The sequence below is a fragment of the Brienomyrus brachyistius genome, chromosome 2 (assembly GCF_023856365.1).
Source record: "Brienomyrus brachyistius isolate T26 chromosome 2, BBRACH_0.4, whole genome shotgun sequence".
In the NCBI taxonomy this organism is placed as follows: domain Eukaryota; kingdom Metazoa; phylum Chordata; class Actinopteri; order Osteoglossiformes; family Mormyridae; genus Brienomyrus; species Brienomyrus brachyistius.
Window position 1 is genome coordinate 4913768 of NC_064534.1, and position 13783 is coordinate 4927550.

At 47.4% G+C, this 13783-nt stretch overlaps 11 non-coding genes across 11 annotated transcripts; all 11 read left to right on the plus strand.

The window, feature by feature from the left end:
* Positions 1-102: 102 nt before the first annotated feature.
* Positions 103-221, plus strand: LOC125730099 (5S ribosomal RNA). Its single transcript, XR_007390476.1, has one exon. It is a non-coding gene; the product is annotated as a 5S ribosomal RNA (ribosomal RNA).
* A 1455-nt stretch (positions 222-1676) lies between these two features.
* Positions 1677-1795, plus strand: LOC125733879 (5S ribosomal RNA). The gene has a single exon (XR_007393212.1). It is a non-coding gene; the product is annotated as a 5S ribosomal RNA (ribosomal RNA).
* Positions 1796-2839: 1044 nt separating this feature from the next.
* Positions 2840-2958, plus strand: LOC125730763 (5S ribosomal RNA). Its single transcript, XR_007391055.1, has one exon. It is a non-coding gene; the product is annotated as a 5S ribosomal RNA (ribosomal RNA).
* A 1453-nt stretch (positions 2959-4411) lies between these two features.
* Positions 4412-4530, plus strand: LOC125730881 (5S ribosomal RNA). The gene has a single exon (XR_007391174.1). It is a non-coding gene; the product is annotated as a 5S ribosomal RNA (ribosomal RNA).
* A 1044-nt stretch (positions 4531-5574) lies between these two features.
* Positions 5575-5693, plus strand: LOC125730996 (5S ribosomal RNA). The gene has a single exon (XR_007391288.1). It is a non-coding gene; the product is annotated as a 5S ribosomal RNA (ribosomal RNA).
* Positions 5694-6737: 1044 nt separating this feature from the next.
* LOC125731111 (5S ribosomal RNA) lies at positions 6738-6856 on the plus strand. Its single transcript, XR_007391398.1, has one exon. It is a non-coding gene; the product is annotated as a 5S ribosomal RNA (ribosomal RNA).
* A 1453-nt stretch (positions 6857-8309) lies between these two features.
* Positions 8310-8428, plus strand: LOC125731229 (5S ribosomal RNA). The gene has a single exon (XR_007391510.1). It is a non-coding gene; the product is annotated as a 5S ribosomal RNA (ribosomal RNA).
* A 1044-nt stretch (positions 8429-9472) lies between these two features.
* On the plus strand, positions 9473-9591 carry LOC125732362 (5S ribosomal RNA). Its single transcript, XR_007391743.1, has one exon. It is a non-coding gene; the product is annotated as a 5S ribosomal RNA (ribosomal RNA).
* A 1044-nt stretch (positions 9592-10635) lies between these two features.
* LOC125731343 (5S ribosomal RNA) lies at positions 10636-10754 on the plus strand. The gene has a single exon (XR_007391607.1). It is a non-coding gene; the product is annotated as a 5S ribosomal RNA (ribosomal RNA).
* Positions 10755-12207: 1453 nt separating this feature from the next.
* LOC125731459 (5S ribosomal RNA) lies at positions 12208-12326 on the plus strand. The gene has a single exon (XR_007391620.1). It is a non-coding gene; the product is annotated as a 5S ribosomal RNA (ribosomal RNA).
* Positions 12327-13370: 1044 nt separating this feature from the next.
* On the plus strand, positions 13371-13489 carry LOC125731574 (5S ribosomal RNA). Its single transcript, XR_007391632.1, has one exon. It is a non-coding gene; the product is annotated as a 5S ribosomal RNA (ribosomal RNA).
* Positions 13490-13783: the final 294 nt, after the last annotated feature.

The following is a 13783-nucleotide window of genomic DNA, read 5'->3' on the forward strand; positions in this document are numbered from 1 at the left end:
GCAGTGTGAGTCAGATAGAAAACCAGGAGTAGGATGCGATGGGACTAACTGGCGTGTATAGACGCGTGTGGTACAAAAGGGCTGTCTTTGGTAGCGTCTCTCGCTTACGGCCATACCACCCTGAACACGCCCGATCTCGTCCGATCTCGGAAGCTAAGCAGGGTCGGGCCTGGTTAGTACTTGGATGGGAGACCGCCTGGGAATACCAGGTGCTGTAAGCTTTTCTCACTTTTACTTTATACAGGGGGCGCTCCACTTCACGATTAATTTAAATCTATCACTCCCCTTCCATTTTACTTTTTTTTCTTCTCTCTCTCTCTCATTCATAAAGGCAGCTTTTACACACCGTTTAACTCTAAATACTGCCTGGTAATACTAGGTGCTGTAAGCTGTTCTTGCCTTTATTCCACCAGGGGGCGATCTTCTCGCAAACTTGAAGACTCCCCATTCACGTTTTGCAACTTATTATTAATAATAAAGATATACAGCTTTTTACGCACAGTTTTAAACAAAGTACTGATATCATTCCTCTTCAACTCACCGCTTTGTTTTCTATGTAAAATCCACTTCGCCACAGAAGACTCGATACTATTGGCACAGCAAGGTCTGCTCTTCTCCTCCTTTCAAAACTTGCTAAAAGCTGTATTTAAAACAGCAGGCTGGCCGTGTTAATTCACACCTTTCCATGCCGGCTTAATGTGTAGGTTAGTGGGCATCACAGAGGAATTAGGGATGGAAACTTCTTTGCTGGTGGTAGAAGCGGTCTGGTGAATTTTTAGAGAGAAGAGGCCGTCAATGTTTGAATGTAGAAAATTGTTCTGGCTGCAGTATGGACCTGTAGCTGCCAGTGTTCTGACAGCGCGACGTTCTGGGGAAGCATGTGATTGAGCAGCCACCAGTGGGCTTCGTGCGGTTTTAAACAAAGTACTGATATAATTCCTCTTCAACTCACCGCTTTGTTTTCTATGTAAAAACCACTTCGCCACAGAAGACTCGATACTATTGGCACAGCAAGGTCTGCTCTTCTCCTCCTTTCAAAACTTGCTAAAAGCTGTATTTAAAACAGCAGGCTGGCCGTGTTAATTCACACCTTTCCATGCCGGCTTAATGTGTAGGTTAGTGGGCATCACAGAGGAATTAGGGATGGAAACTTCTTTGCTGGTGGTAGAAGCGGTCTGGTGAATTTTTAGAGAGAAGAGGCCGTCAATGTTTGAATGTAGAAAATTGTTCTGGCTGCAGTATGGACCTGTAGCTGCCAGTGTTCTGACAGCGCGACGTTCTGGGGAAGCATGTGATTGAGCAGCCACCAGTGGGCTTCGTGCGGCGGAGATTTTGTGGCCGTTAGCGGAGTTGATAACAGAGGGTCGTTAGGAGAAGCCTGCATGCGGTAGGCAAAGGAGTAATGTTTGCCGGCGGGGGACGTGCGGCGATTAACCTGTGCGCTAGTGAAAAGGGGTTAAAGAGAAGCAAGTGTGCGGATGCGGAAAGAACGGAATAATTGCAGTAGGCTGCCGGCTGAGCAGTTTGGTGAATGTTTGGTGTGGGTCCGGCGCTGCCGATTGGATGGTGGGGCTGCAGTGTGAGTCAGATAAAAAACCAGGAGTAGGATGCGATGGGACTAACTGGCGTGTATAGACGCGTGTGGTACAAAAGGGCTGTCTTTGGTAGCGTCTCTCGCTTACGGCCATACCACCCTGAACACGCCCCATCTCGTCCGATCTCGGAAGCTAAGCAGGGTCGGGCCTGGTTAGTACTTGGATGGGAGACCGCCTGGGAATACCAGGTGCTGTAAGCTTTTCTCACTTTTACTTTATACAAGGGGCGCTCCACTTCACGATTAATTTAAATCTATCACTCCCCTTCCATTTTACTTTTTTTTCTTCTCTCTCTCTCTCATTCATAAAGGCAGCTTTTACACACCGTTTAACTCTAAATACTGCCTGGTAATACTAGGTGCTGTAAGCTGTTCTTGCCTTTATTCCACCAGGGGGCGATCTTCTCGCAAACTTGAAGACTCCCCATTCACGTTTTGCAACTTATTATTAATAATAAAGATATACAGCTTTTTACGCACAGTTTTAAACAAAGTACTGATATAATTCCTCTTCAACTCACCGCTTTGTTTTCTATGTAAAATCCACTTCGCCACAGAAGACTCGATACTATTGGCACAGCAAGGTCTGCTCTTCTCCTCCTTTCAAAACTTGCTAAAAGCTGTATTTAAAACAGCAGGCTGGCCGTGTTAATTCACACCTTTCCATGCCGGCTTAACGTGTAGGTTAGTGGGCATCACAGAGGAATTAGGGATGGAAACTTCTTTGCTGGTGGTAGAAGCGGTCTGGTGAATTTTTAGAGAGAAGAGGCCGTCAATGTTTGAATGTAGAAAATTGTTCTGGCTGCAGTATGGACCTGTAGCTGCCAGTGTTCTGACAGCGCGACGTTCTGGGGAAGCATGTGATTGAGCAGCCACCAGTGGGCTTCGTGCGGCGGAGATTTTGTGGCCGTTAGCGGAGTTGATAACAGAGGGTCGTTAGGAGAAGCCTGCATGCGGTAGGCAAAGGAGTAATGTTTGCCGGCGGGGGACGTGCGGCGATTAACCTGTGCGCTAGTGAAAAGGGGTTAAAGAGAAGCAAGTGTGCGGATGCGGAAAGAACGGAATAATTGCCGTAGGCTGCCGGCTGAGCAGTTTGGTGAATGTTTGGTGTGGGTCCGGCGCTGCCGATTGGATGGTGGGGCTGCAGTGTGAGTCAGATAAAAAACCAGGAGTAGGATGCGATGGGACTAACTGGCGTGTATAGACGCGTGTGGTACAAAAGGGCTGTCTTTGGTAGCGTCTCTCGCTTACGGCCATACCACCCTGAACACGCCCGATCTCGTCCGATCTCGGAAGCTAAGCAGGGTCGGGCCTGGTTAGTACTTGGATGGGAGACCGCCTGGGAATACCAGGTGCTGTAAGCTTTTCTCACTTTTACTTTATACAGGGGGCGCTCCACTTCACGATTAATTTAAATCTATCACTCCCCTTCCATTTTACTTTTTTTTTCTCTCTCTCTCTCATTCATAAAGGCAGCTTATACACACCGTTTAACTCTAAATACTGCCTGGTAATACTAGGTGCTGTAAGCTGTTCTTGCCTTTATTCCACCAGGGGGCGATCTTCTCGCAAACTTGAAGACTCCCCATTCACGTTTTGCAACTTATTATTAATAATAAAGATATACAGCTTTTTACGCACAGTTTTAAACAAAGTACTGATATAATTCCTCTTCAACTCACCGCTTTGTTTTCTATGTAAAAACCACTTCGCCACAGAAGACTCGATACTATTGGCACAGCAAGGTCTGCTCTTCTCCTCCTTTCAAAACTTGCTAAAAGCTGTATTTAAAACAGCAGGCTGGCCGTGTTAATTCACACCTTTCCATGCCGGCTTAATGTGTAGGTTAGTGGGCATCACAGAGGAATTAGGGATGGAAACTTCTTTGCTGGTGGTAGAAGCGGTCTGGTGAATTTTTAGAGAGAAGAGGCCGTCAATGTTTGAATGTAGAAAATTGTTCTGGCTGCAGTATGGACCTGTAGCTGCCAGTGTTCTGACAGCGCGACGTTCTGGGGAAGCATGTGATTGAGCAGCCACCAGTGGGCTTCGTGCGGTTTTAAACAAAGTACTGATATAATTCCTCTTCAACTCACCGCTTTGTTTTCTATGTAAAAACCACTTCGCCACAGAAGACTCGATACTATTGGCACAGCAAGGTCTGCTCTTCTCCTCCTTTCAAAACTTGCTAAAAGCTGTATTTAAAACAGCAGGCTGGCCGTGTTAATTCACACCTTTCCATGCCGGCTTAATGTGTAGGTTAGTGGGCATCACAGAGGAATTAGGGATGGAAACTTCTTTGCTGGTGGTAGAAGCGGTCTGGTGAATTTTTAGAGAGAAGAGGCCGTCAATGTTTGAATGTAGAAAATTGTTCTGGCTGCAGTATGGACCTGTAGCTGCCAGTGTTCTGACAGCGCGACGTTCTGGGGAAGCATGTGATTGAGCAGCCACCAGTGGGCTTCGTGCGGCGGAGATTTTGTGGCCGTTAGCGGAGTTGATAACAGAGGGTCGTTAGGAGAAGCCTGCATGCGGTAGGCAAAGGAGTAATGTTTGCCGGCGGGGGACGTGCGGCGATTAACCTGTGCGCTAGTGAAAAGGGGTTAAAGAGAAGCAAGTGTGCGGATGCGGAAAGAACGGAATAATTGCAGTAGGCTGCCGGCTGAGCAGTTTGGTGAATGTTTGGTGTGGGTCCGGCGCTGCCGATTGGATGGTGGGGCTGCAGTGTGAGTCAGATAAAAAACCAGGAGTAGGATGCGATGGGACTAACTGGCGTGTATAGACGCGTGTGGTACAAAAGGGCTGTCTTTGGTAGCGTCTCTCGCTTACGGCCATACCACCCTGAACACGCCCGATCTCGTCCGATCTCGGAAGCTAAGCAGGGTCGGGCCTGGTTAGTACTTGGATGGGAGACCGCCTGGGAATACCAGGTGCTGTAAGCTTTTCTCACTTTTACTTTATACAGGGGGCGCTCCACTTCACGATTAATTTAAATCTATCACTCCCCTTCCATTTTACTTTTTTTTCTTCTCTCTCTCTCTCATTCATAAAGGCAGCTTTTACACACCGTTTAACTCTAAATACTGCCTGGTAATACTAGGTGCTGTAAGCTGTTCTTGCCTTTATTCCACCAGGGGGCGATCTTCTCGCAAACTTGAAGACTCCCCATTCACGTTTTGCAACTTATTATTAATAATAAAGATATACAGCTTTTTACGCACAGTTTTAAACAAAGTACTGATATAATTCCTCTTCAACTCACCGCTATGTTTTCTATGTAAAATCCACTTCGCCACAGAAGACTCGATACTATTGGCACAGCAAGGTCTGCTCTTCTCCTCCTTTCAAAACTTGCTAAAAGCTGTATTTAAAACAGCAGGCTGGCCGTGTTAATTCACACCTTTCCATGCCGGCTTAACGTGTAGGTTAGTGGGCATCACAGAGGAATTAGGGATGGAAACTTCTTTGCTGGTGGTAGAAGCGGTCTGGTGAATTTTTAGAGAGAAGAGGCCGTCAATGTTTGAATGTAGAAAATTGTTCTGGCTGCAGTATGGACCTGTAGCTGCCAGTGTTCTGACAGCGCGACGTTCTGGGGAAGCATGTGATTGAGCAGCCACCAGTGGGCTTCGTGCGGCGGAGATTTTGTGGCCGTTAGCGGAGTTGATAACAGAGGGTCGTTAGGAGAAGCCTGCATGCGGTAGGCAAAGGAGTAATGTTTGCCGGCGGGGGACGTGCGGCGATTAACCTGTGCGCTAGTGAAAAGGGGTTAAAGAGAAGCAAGTGTGCGGATGCGGAAAGAACGGAATAATTGCCGTAGGCTGCCGGCTGAGCAGTTTGGTGAATGTTTGGTGTGGGTCCGGCGCTGCCGATTGGATGGTGGGGCTGCAGTGTGAGTCAGATAAAAAACCAGGAGTAGGATGCGATGGGACTAACTGGCGTGTATAGACGCGTGTGGTACAAAAGGGCTGTCTTTGGTAGCGTCTCTCGCTTACGGCCATACCACCCTGAACACGCCCGATCTCGTCCGATCTCGGAAGCTAAGCAGGGTCGGGCCTGGTTAGTACTTGGATGGGAGACCGCCTGGGAATACCAGGTGCTGTAAGCTTTTCTCACTTTTACTTTATACAGGGGGCGCTCCACTTCACGATTAATTTAAATCTATCACTCCCCTTCCATTTTACTTTTTTTTCTTCTCTCTCTCTCTCATTCATAAAGGCAGCTTTTACACACCGTTTAACTCTAAATACTGCCTGGTAATACTAGGTGCTGTAAGCTGTTCTTGCCTTTATTCCACCAGGGGGCGATCTTCTCGCAAACTTGAAGACTCCCCATTCACGTTTTGCAACTTATTATTAATAATAAAGATATACAGCTTTTTACGCACAGTTTTAAACAAAGTACTGATATAATTCCTCTTCAACTCACCGCTTTGTTTTCTATGTAAAATCCACTTCGCCACAGAAGACTCGATACTATTGGCACAGCAAGGTCTGCTCTTCTCCTCCTTTCAAAACTTGCTAAAAGCTGTATTTAAAACAGCAGGCTGGCCGTGTTAATTCACACCTTTCCATGCCGGCTTAACGTGTAGGTTAGTGGGCATCACAGAGGAATTAGGGATGGAAACTTCTTTGCTGGTGGTAGAAGCGGTCTGGTGAATTTTTAGAGAGAAGAGGCCGTCAATGTTTGAATGTAGAAAATTGTTCTGGCTGCAGTATGGACCTGTAGCTGCCAGTGTTCTGACAGCGCGACGTTCTGGGGAAGCATGTGATTGAGCAGCCACCAGTGGGCTTCGTGCGGCGGAGATTTTGTGGCCGTTAGCGGAGTTGATAACAGAGGGTCGTTAGGAGAAGCCTGCATGCGGTAGGCAAAGGAGTAATGTTTGCCGGCGGGGGACGTGCGGCGATTAACCTGTGCGCTAGTGAAAAGGGGTTAAAGAGAAGCAAGTGTGCGGATGCGGAAAGAACGGAATAATTGCCGTAGGCTGCCGGCTGAGCAGTTTGGTGAATGTTTGGTGTGGGTCCGGCGCTGCCGATTGGATGGTGGGGCTGCAGTGTGAGTCAGATAAAAAACCAGGAGTAGGATGCGATGGGACTAACTGGCGTGTATAGACGCGTGTGGTACAAAAGGGCTGTCTTTGGTAGCGTCTCTCGCTTACGGCCATACCACCCTGAACACGCCCGATCTCGTCCGATCTCGGAAGCTAAGCAGGGTCGGGCCTGGTTAGTACTTGGATGGGAGACCGCCTGGGAATACCAGGTGCTGTAAGCTTTTCTCACTTTTACTTTATACAGGGGGCGCTCCACTTCACGATTAATTTAAATCTATCACTCCCCTTCCATTTTACTTTTTTTTTCTCTCTCTCTCTCATTCATAAAGGCAGCTTATACACACCGTTTAACTCTAAATACTGCCTGGTAATACTAGGTGCTGTAAGCTGTTCTTGCCTTTATTCCACCAGGGGGCGATCTTCTCGCAAACTTGAAGACTCCCCATTCACGTTTTGCAACTTATTATTAATAATAAAGATATACAGCTTTTTACGCACAGTTTTAAACAAAGTACTGATATAATTCCTCTTCAACTCACCGCTTTGTTTTCTATGTAAAAACCACTTCGCCACAGAAGACTCGATACTATTGGCACAGCAAGGTCTGCTCTTCTCCTCCTTTCAAAACTTGCTAAAAGCTGTATTTAAAACAGCAGGCTGGCCGTGTTAATTCACACCTTTCCATGCCGGCTTAATGTGTAGGTTAGTGGGCATCACAGAGGAATTAGGGATGGAAACTTCTTTGCTGGTGGTAGAAGCGGTCTGGTGAATTTTTAGAGAGAAGAGGCCGTCAATGTTTGAATGTAGAAAATTGTTCTGGCTGCAGTATGGACCTGTAGCTGCCAGTGTTCTGACAGCGCGACGTTCTGGGGAAGCATGTGATTGAGCAGCCACCAGTGGGCTTCGTGCGGTTTTAAACAAAGTACTGATATAATTCCTCTTCAACTCACCGCTTTGTTTTCTATGTAAAAACCACTTCGCCACAGAAGACTCGATACTATTGGCACAGCAAGGTCTGCTCTTCTCCTCCTTTCAAAACTTGCTAAAAGCTGTATTTAAAACAGCAGGCTGGCCGTGTTAATTCACACCTTTCCATGCCGGCTTAATGTGTAGGTTAGTGGGCATCACAGAGGAATTAGGGATGGAAACTTCTTTGCTGGTGGTAGAAGCGGTCTGGTGAATTTTTAGAGAGAAGAGGCCGTCAATGTTTGAATGTAGAAAATTGTTCTGGCTGCAGTATGGACCTGTAGCTGCCAGTGTTCTGACAGCGCGACGTTCTGGGGAAGCATGTGATTGAGCAGCCACCAGTGGGCTTCGTGCGGCGGAGATTTTGTGGCCGTTAGCGGAGTTGATAACAGAGGGTCGTTAGGAGAAGCCTGCATGCGGTAGGCAAAGGAGTAATGTTTGCCGGCGGGGGACGTGCGGCGATTAACCTGTGCGCTAGTGAAAAGGGGTTAAAGAGAAGCAAGTGTGCGGATGCGGAAAGAACGGAATAATTGCAGTAGGCTGCCGGCTGAGCAGTTTGGTGAATGTTTGGTGTGGGTCCGGCGCTGCCGATTGGATGGTGGGGCTGCAGTGTGAGTCAGATAAAAAACCAGGAGTAGGATGCGATGGGACTAACTGGCGTGTATAGACGCGTGTGGTACAAAAGGGCTGTCTTTGGTAGCGTCTCTCGCTTACGGCCATACCACCCTGAACACGCCCGATCTCGTCCGATCTCGGAAGCTAAGCAGGGTCGGGCCTGGTTAGTACTTGGATGGGAGACCGCCTGGGAATACCAGGTGCTGTAAGCTTTTCTCACTTTTACTTTATACAGGGGGCGCTCCACTTCACGATTAATTTAAATCTATCACTCCCCTTCCATTTTACTTTTTTTTCTTCTCTCTCTCTCTCATTCATAAAGGCAGCTTTTACACACCGTTTAACTCTAAATACTGCCTGGTAATACTAGGTGCTGTAAGCTGTTCTTGCCTTTATTCCACCAGGGGGCGATCTTCTCGCAAACTTGAAGACTCCCCATTCACGTTTTGCAACTTATTATTAATAATAAAGATATACAGCTTTTTACGCACAGTTTTAAACAAAGTACTGATATAATTCCTCTTCAACTCACCGCTATGTTTTCTATGTAAAATCCACTTCGCCACAGAAGACTCGATACTATTGGCACAGCAAGGTCTGCTCTTCTCCTCCTTTCAAAACTTGCTAAAAGCTGTATTTAAAACAGCAGGCTGGCCGTGTTAATTCACACCTTTCCATGCCGGCTTAACGTGTAGGTTAGTGGGCATCACAGAGGAATTAGGGATGGAAACTTCTTTGCTGGTGGTAGAAGCGGTCTGGTGAATTTTTAGAGAGAAGAGGCCGTCAATGTTTGAATGTAGAAAATTGTTCTGGCTGCAGTATGGACCTGTAGCTGCCAGTGTTCTGACAGCGCGACGTTCTGGGGAAGCATGTGATTGAGCAGCCACCAGTGGGCTTCGTGCGGCGGAGATTTTGTGGCCGTTAGCGGAGTTGATAACAGAGGGTCGTTAGGAGAAGCCTGCATGCGGTAGGCAAAGGAGTAATGTTTGCCGGCGGGGGACGTGCGGCGATTAACCTGTGCGCTAGTGAAAAGGGGTTAAAGAGAAGCAAGTGTGCGGATGCGGAAAGAACGGAATAATTGCCGTAGGCTGCCGGCTGAGCAGTTTGGTGAATGTTTGGTGTGGGTCCGGCGCTGCCGATTGGATGGTGGGGCTGCAGTGTGAGTCAGATAAAAAACCAGGAGTAGGATGCGATGGGACTAACTGGCGTGTATAGACGCGTGTGGTACAAAAGGGCTGTCTTTGGTAGCGTCTCTCGCTTACGGCCATACCACCCTGAACACGCCCGATCTCGTCCGATCTCGGAAGCTAAGCAGGGTCAGGCCTGGTTAGTACTTGGATGGGAGACCGCCTGGGAATACCAGGTGCTGTAAGCTTTTCTCACTTTTACTTTATACAGGGGGCGCTCCACTTCACGATTAATTTAAATCTATCACTCCCCTTCCATTTTACTTTTTTTTCTTCTCTCTCTCTCTCATTCATAAAGGCAGCTTTTACACACCGTTTAACTCTAAATACTGCCTGGTAATACTAGGTGCTGTAAGCTGTTCTTGCCTTTATTCCACCAGGGGGCGATCTTCTCGCAAACTTGAAGACTCCCCATTCACGTTTTGCAACTTATTATTAATAATAAAGATATACAGCTTTTTACGCACAGTTTTAAACAAAGTACTGATATAATTCCTCTTCAACTCACCGCTTTGTTTTCTATGTAAAATCCACTTCGCCACAGAAGACTCGATACTATTGGCACAGCAAGGTCTGCTCTTCTCCTCCTTTCAAAACTTGCTAAAAGCTGTATTTAAAACAGCAGGCTGGCCGTGTTAATTCACACCTTTCCATGCCGGCTTAACGTGTAGGTTAGTGGGCATCACAGAGGAATTAGGGATGGAAACTTCTTTGCTGGTGGTAGAAGCGGTCTGGTGAATTTTTAGAGAGAAGAGGCCGTCAATGTTTGAATGTAGAAAATTGTTCTGGCTGCAGTATGGACCTGTAGCTGCCAGTGTTCTGACAGCGCGACGTTCTGGGGAAGCATGTGATTGAGCAGCCACCAGTGGGCTTCGTGCGGCGGAGATTTTGTGGCCGTTAGCGGAGTTGATAACAGAGGGTCGTTAGGAGAAGCCTGCATGCGGTAGGCAAAGGAGTAATGTTTGCCGGCGGGGGACGTGCGGCGATTAACCTGTGCGCTAGTGAAAAGGGGTTAAAGAGAAGCAAGTGTGCGGATGCGGAAAGAACGGAATAATTGCCGTAGGCTGCCGGCTGAGCAGTTTGGTGAATGTTTGGTGTGGGTCCGGCGCTGCCGATTGGATGGTGGGGCTGCAGTGTGAGTCAGATAAAAAACCAGGAGTAGGATGCGATGGGACTAACTGGCGTGTATAGACGCGTGTGGTACAAAAGGGCTGTCTTTGGTAGCGTCTCTCGCTTACGGCCATACCACCCTGAACACGCCCGATCTCGTCCGATCTCGGAAGCTAAGCAGGGTCGGGCCTGGTTAGTACTTGGATGGGAGACCGCCTGGGAATACCAGGTGCTGTAAGCTTTTCTCACTTTTACTTTATACAGGGGGCGCTCCACTTCACGATTAATTTAAATCTATCACTCCCCTTCCATTTTACTTTTTTTTTCTCTCTCTCTCTCATTCATAAAGGCAGCTTATACACACCGTTTAACTCTAAATACTGCCTGGTAATACTAGGTGCTGTAAGCTGTTCTTGCCTTTATTCCACCAGGGGGCGATCTTCTCGCAAACTTGAAGACTCCCCATTCACGTTTTGCAACTTATTATTAATAATAAAGATATACAGCTTTTTACGCACAGTTTTAAACAAAGTACTGATATAATTCCTCTTCAACTCACCGCTTTGTTTTCTATGTAAAAACCACTTCGCCACAGAAGACTCGATACTATTGGCACAGCAAGGTCTGCTCTTCTCCTCCTTTCAAAACTTGCTAAAAGCTGTATTTAAAACAGCAGGCTGGCCGTGTTAATTCACACCTTTCCATGCCGGCTTAATGTGTAGGTTAGTGGGCATCACAGAGGAATTAGGGATGGAAACTTCTTTGCTGGTGGTAGAAGCGGTCTGGTGAATTTTTAGAGAGAAGAGGCCGTCAATGTTTGAATGTAGAAAATTGTTCTGGCTGCAGTATGGACCTGTAGCTGCCAGTGTTCTGACAGCGCGACGTTCTGGGGAAGCATGTGATTGAGCAGCCACCAGTGGGCTTCGTGCGGTTTTAAACAAAGTACTGATATAATTCCTCTTCAACTCACCGCTTTGTTTTCTATGTAAAAACCACTTCGCCACAGAAGACTCGATACTATTGGCACAGCAAGGTCTGCTCTTCTCCTCCTTTCAAAACTTGCTAAAAGCTGTATTTAAAACAGCAGGCTGGCCGTGTTAATTCACACCTTTCCATGCCGGCTTAATGTGTAGGTTAGTGGGCATCACAGAGGAATTAGGGATGGAAACTTCTTTGCTGGTGGTAGAAGCGGTCTGGTGAATTTTTAGAGAGAAGAGGCCGTCAATGTTTGAATGTAGAAAATTGTTCTGGCTGCAGTATGGACCTGTAGCTGCCAGTGTTCTGACAGCGCGACGTTCTGGGGAAGCATGTGATTGAGCAGCCACCAGTGGGCTTCGTGCGGCGGAGATTTTGTGGCCGTTAGCGGAGTTGATAACAGAGGGTCGTTAGGAGAAGCCTGCATGCGGTAGGCAAAGGAGTAATGTTTGCCGGCGGGGGACGTGCGGCGATTAACCTGTGCGCTAGTGAAAAGGGGTTAAAGAGAAGCAAGTGTGCGGATGCGGAAAGAACGGAATAATTGCCGTAGGCTGCCGGCTGAGCAGTTTGGTGAATGTTTGGTGTGGGTCCGGCGCTGCCGATTGGATGGTGGGGCTGCAGTGTGAGTCAGATAAAAAACCAGGAGTAGGATGCGATGGGACTAACTGGCGTGTATAGACGCGTGTGGTACAAAAGGGCTGTCTTTGGTAGCGTCTCTCGCTTACGGCCATACCACCCTGAACACGCCCGATCTCGTCCGATCTCGGAAGCTAAGCAGGGTCGGGCCTGGTTAGTACTTGGATGGGAGACCGCCTGGGAATACCAGGTGCTGTAAGCTTTTCTCACTTTTACTTTATACAGGGGGCGCTCCACTTCACGATTAATTTAAATCTATCACTCCCCTTCCATTTTACTTTTTTTTCTTCTCTCTCTCTCTCATTCATAAAGGCAGCTTTTACACACCGTTTAACTCTAAATACTGCCTGGTAATACTAGGTGCTGTAAGCTGTTCTTGCCTTTATTCCACCAGGGGGCGATCTTCTCGCAAACTTGAAGACTCCCCATTCACGTTTTGCAACTTATTATTAATAATAAAGATATACAGCTTTTTACGCACAGTTTTAAACAAAGTACTGATATAATTCCTCTTCAACTCACCGCTTTGTTTTCTATGTAAAATCCACTTCGCCACAGAAGACTCGATACTATTGGCACAGCAAGGTCTGCTCTTCTCCTCCTTTCAAAACTTGCTAAAAGCTGTATTTAAAACAGCAGGCTGGCCGTGTTAATTCACACCTTTCCATGCCGGCTTAACGTGTAGGTTAGTGGGCATCACAGAGGAATTAGGGATGGAAACTTCTTTGCTGGTGGTAGAAGCGGTCTGGTGAATTTTTAGAGAGAAGAGGCCGTCAATGTTTGAATGTAGAAAATTGTTCTGGCTGCAGTATGGACCTGTAGCTGCCAGTGTTCTGACAGCGCGACGTTCTGGGGAAGCATGTGATTGAGCAGCCACCAGTGGGCTTCGTGCGGCGGAGATTTTGTGGCCGTTAGCGGAGTTGATAACAGAGGGTCGTTAGGAGAAGCCTGCATGCGGTAGGCAAAGGAGTAATGTTTGCCGGCGGGGGACGTGCGGCGATTAACCTGTGCGCTAGTGAAAAGGGGTTAAAGAGAAGCAAGTGTGCGGATGCGGAAAGAACGGAATAATTGCCGTAGGCTGCCGGCTGAGCAGTTTGGTGAATGTTTGGTGTGGGTCCGGCGCTGCCGATTGGATGGTGGGGCTGCAGTGTGAGTCAGATAAAAAACCAGGAGTAGGATGCGATGGGACTAACTGGCGTGTATAGACGCGTGTGGTACAAAAGGGCTGTCTTTGGTAGCGTCTCTCGCTTACGGCCATACCACCCTGAACACGCCCGATCTCGTCCGATCTCGGAAGCTAAGCAGGGTCGGGCCTGGTTAGTACTTGGATGGGAGACCGCCTGGGAATACCAGGTGCTGTAAGCTTTTCTCACTTTTACTTTATACAGGGGGCGCTCCACTTCACGATTAATTTAAATCTATCACTCCCCTTCCATTTTACTTTTTTTTCTTCTCTCTCTCTCTCATTCATAAAGGCAGCTTTTACACACCGTTTAACTCTAAATACTGCCTGGTAATACTAGGTGCTGTAAGCTGTTCTTGCCTTTATTCCACCAGGGGGCGATCTTCTCGCAAACTTGAAGACTCCCCATTCACGTTTTGCAACTTATTATTAATAATAAAGATATACAGCTTTTTACGCACAGTTTTAAACAAAGT